This window comes from Spermophilus citellus, assembly GCF_964194105.1.
Source record: "Spermophilus citellus genome assembly, chromosome: 17".
NCBI lineage: Eukaryota > Metazoa > Chordata > Mammalia > Rodentia > Sciuridae > Spermophilus > Spermophilus citellus.
The window spans coordinates 57404781-57409531 of NC_138199.1; positions in this window are offsets into that span (position 1 = coordinate 57404781).

Here is a 4751-nt window from a genome sequence, read left to right on the forward strand (position 1 = left end):
GAAGAAATAAAGGATATAAGCACTAAGATTTATTTAAATCAGGAGTCCCGAAGATGTCACCTTCTGTCAATGTGGCTGGATAGATGTACAGTATTTAAAAAAATAAACATAATATGCAGCACTGAGAACAAGATCCATCTTTTGTTGTTGTTGTTGTTGTTGTTGTACCAAGTTTACTAAAAATATTAGAGTGTAACAGAAAGATTCAAACAGCTCCACATGGTGTTTTGAAATTTATCATTACAGTAGCCTGAGTGAGCTGCAAGTTGGAGGGACTGCGGAAGTCCAAAAGCTTCTTCATTTCAACAAGGTCCATCTTAATCCCAGCAAGCAAAACAGCTCCCCAAGACACATTAGGAACCTCAGTCACTCAGAGTCAGGATTTGTCATCAAGTTAGTTTGAGTGCTGACCCTGGAAAGGGTCTCCTGTAGCTCCCTATACCACTTCTTCCAGGTTGACAGGATGGGCCTGCATTTCAAAATAAAAATAAGAAGAAGGGCATTGCTTTACCTTTTTGCAAATCTCTTTAATACCTGGTTTAACAGAATACAGTTGTATTCTCATTTCAGCTTCTGCACATTCTACCAAACATTCATCAGGAAATGAGGGTGAACATGGAAAATAATTTTTCAGTAGTACTGTAAAAATTAGTTTTAGGATGGGGTTGTGGCTCAGTGGTATAGTACTTGCCTAACATGTGTGAGGCACTGGGTTCAATCCTTAGCACCACATAAAAATAAATAAAATAAAGGCATTTAGTTCATCTACAACTACACACACACACACACACAAAAAAAAAAAAATCCCGCCGGGTGCGGTGGTGCAAGTCTGTAATACCAGCCACTTGGGAGTCTGAGACAGGAGAATTGCAAGTTTAAAGCCAGCCTCAGCAACTTCGAGGTGCTAAGCAACTCAGTGAGACCCTGTCTCTAAATAAAATAAAAATCGGGCTGGGGATATGGCTCAGTGGTTAAGGGCTCCTGAATTCAATCCCCAGTACCAAAAAAAAAAAAAAAATTGACTTTGGCTTGGCATGGTAGTACACATCTGTAATCTCAGTGACTTGGAAGTCTAAGGAAAGAGGATCACAAGTTCAAGGCCAACCTGGGTAATTTAGTGAGACATTGTCTCAAAATAAAATATAAAATAGACTGGGGGTGTAGCTTAGTGGTAAAGACCCCTCGTTCAATCCCCAATACTGGAGAAAAAAGGTTTTGACTATACTGGGAGAAAAAAGTTTTGACCTGGTTGAAACTTCTTGGGGGAGAGGCACCATGAACTACACTTTGAGAACCTTGAATTGGATTATGATATAGTAACAAATGGTCCCAAAATTTCAATAGTTGACAATAAAGGTTTATTTGCCCAGGGTTCTGTTCCATATCATCTTCACTAAGGAACACAAGTTTTGACATTCACAGACTCTAGCTGGGATGTTTCTAGTTATGTCAATGTGGAAAAGGGAACACAGCCAACCATCCTTGCTCTTAAAGTTTAAAACATTTACTTGTTTTTTGTTTGTTTGGGGTACTGGGGATTGAACTCAGGGGCACTCAACCACTGAGCCACATCCCCAGCCCTATTTTGTATTGTGTTTAGAGACAGGGTCTCACTGAGTTACTAGCCTCACTTTTGCTGAGGCTGGCTTTGAACCCATGATCCTCTGTCTCAGCCTCCTGAGCTGCTGGGATAACAGGCATGCGCCACCGCGCCTGGTTAAAGCATTTACTGGGAAATAATGTGTTTTTAATTTTTTTTTATACAATACCTTTGTTTTATTTATTTATTTTTATGTGGTGCTGAGAATCAAACCCAGTGCCTCACACATGCTAGGCAAGCACTCTACCACTGAGTCACAATCCCAGCACCTGTGTTTTTTTAAATTTGTTTTTTCGGTCTTTTGTTTGTTTTGTTTTTTCTTTTTCCAAGAGTCAATGCAATTCACTCGGCCACAATTTCGTTTGTCAGGGCTAGAATGTGTACTTTTCCTGAAGGGAGGGACCCCACTGGAACGGATACCTACCATGTATATGTGCTATAAACACATTTATCATGGTGTAGAAGAGAACAGAGGAGGCAGGGCACCGAAGATAGCAGGAAACACTTTTATTTGGTTGCAGCCAGGTTCAGAAGGTATAGCTTTCGCTGTAATCAATTAATGCCCCCAAACCCCAAGTTCAGGCTGTTTCAGAACTTTATACCCAGCATGTAAGGGGAGGGGGCCCAGAAGTTCACAGTCTGCGTAAGTTCACACAAAAGCAGCTTTTTCTTTCACTATCTGGGCAAATTAACCCTTCAAGGAAAACACCTGAGAAGGGGACAGCTTCTTCTCCCCTTTCTTTCCTCTCAGCTGCCAGCTGTTACCAGAGAGCCCAATTAGTAATCTCTTCTCTATCTTTGAAATGTAAACTTATCTGTGAAGCTCAGGCCCAAGGCCAGAGGCCTAGTTAAAAGAATCTGTTTTTCTTATCATACTCTGCATTCACAGACACACTTCCCTTGAAAACCTTTACAAATTGTTTTACATATATAAATGTTGATGAACTATCATTTACTATCATTATATATATATATATATATATATATATATATATATATAATGATAGTTTATCAACATTTATAAATGTTTTTGAAAAAATTAATAAAGAGGTGTTCAGCAGCTGGAGTGCTGATCTCTTTCAGACTGGTGGCTAAATAACATAGAGTAACAGGAAATAAGAAGTTTAACTACATTGAACTCTTTTGTAGAGATTCTTTTGCTGATAGTCCTAAGATCAATTATGGTGAAAATTTCTGGAGAAGCTTAATTAAGATTTCCTGTGGAGGAGGGGTTGCCACTACAATGATGTTTGAAAAATATTATTCTGGTTGTTGAATGGAAAATGGATTATACTGGAGACAGCAGGAAGCTACTCAAGAGTAGAAGCAATGTTAGAAAGTACTTTAGACAGTACTTTAGGCAAGAAATGTACCTTAAACTAGGATGGCACCATTGGTCTGATTCAAAATATACTTAGGAGTCAGAGTTAGTAGGATCTGTTTCTGGAGTAGGGATGAACTTATGGGAAAGTACTGAAAGATAACTTCTAGGTGTTTGGTTTGAGCAACTTGGTGAATGACAATGACATTTACTGAGATGAAGACTGGGAAAAAATTAGTTTTGTTTTTTTTTAAAAGAGAATGAAACAAGTGTTTAATTTTGAAGATGTTAAGCATGAGGTGCCTGTTAGACATCCAAATTTTTAAATTATTTCATAGACTCCTGAATATGTACATCTGGATATCTTGGTGTATCAGGGGTCCACTTTGTGCCTTGAGTACAAAGCTTTTTGCTTGACTTCTGGTGGCTTATTTTAAAACTGACATTTTTTCTTTTTCTTTCTTCTTCTTCTTCATCCGTTTCCTGACAGCAGGGGAAACAAGCTTAACATTCTTCCTGTTCCAGGATAAGCTATGGTGTCCTTCACAACACAGAAGATTGTCACTACCCACAAGAATAAAGAATCCAAATCTAGGAAATGTAGCAACATCTCATGGACACCCAGTGGACACTAATTAATCATATATACTGTTAATATTTGGATCCCAGCTCTTGTATTATTCCTTTTTTAGGGGTACCAGTGAACTCAGGGTCACTAGACTACTGAGCCACATCCCCAGCCCCATTTTGTATTTTATGTAGAGACAGGGTCTTACTGAGTTGCTTAGTATCTCACTTTTGCAGAGGCTGACTTTGATCCTCCTGCCTTAGCCTCCCAGCCTGCTGGCATGCATCACCATGACAGGCCCCTGTATTATTCTAAAGTCCTGTGTTCCCCCTGACCAGGAGCTTTTGGAACAGGAGTCCCATGTTTCTTTGCTAGCAAATCAATAAAATATTTTACTTTTTCTCAAAACCTTGTCCCTGTTACTGCATTGGCAAGGGAGACAAGAATTGAGCCTTCTGTATCAAGGAGCTGAGGAGAGATCAGAGTTAGAGGCATAAGTTCTGGGGACATTAGCATATACAATTGGAGATCTCCTAGGGAGATAAGGAAGAAGACTAAAGGACAAAGTGAAAGACCCCAGCCCCATAACCTAAGGCCCGATTATGAAAAGTAGAAAGTACGCAGTAAACAGGGTGAGCTCACCACATAACCTGTTAGAAAGGGCACCCTGCCCACATCACAGGACATGCTTGAGCGAACTGGGATCATAAGCGGGAACAGGGAGGAAACAAAATGTAAACCTGTGAGATTTATGAGTTTTTCGGGAACCTATAGTGAAAAACAAGTTTATCATAGTGAAAAACAAGTTTACCCTTTAAGTGACTTGTACGCTGGATTCAAAGGGACCAATGAGACACCTATTATTGTGCTAGGCGGGAAACAACTCCTTTTTCCCTATAAAAGGTCTGTACCCCAAAGCCCGGTGTGCCAGTTCACCAAAGCTTCGGCTGAGGTTTTGCTGTGCACCCGCAGGCGCCTGTGTATTAATAAACTTGCCTCTTGCTTTTGCAGCCAGTGTGACGCTAGTTCTCTTTTGGACGGGGAGATTTGGGGGTCTGAGGGTCTTTCAAAAGCTTTAGAGCACTCCAACAAGTATAGATGATCAGTGGCTTTGAATCCAACAAAGAGAGCTTGAAAAGGATTGAAGTAAGGTGAAAACCTTTGAAGTAAGATGAAAACCAGTGGAGTGCTGTATCATCAAAACAAAGAAAGTATTTCAAGGAGGAAATAGTCCATGTTCTAGAAGTTGGACACAATGAAGA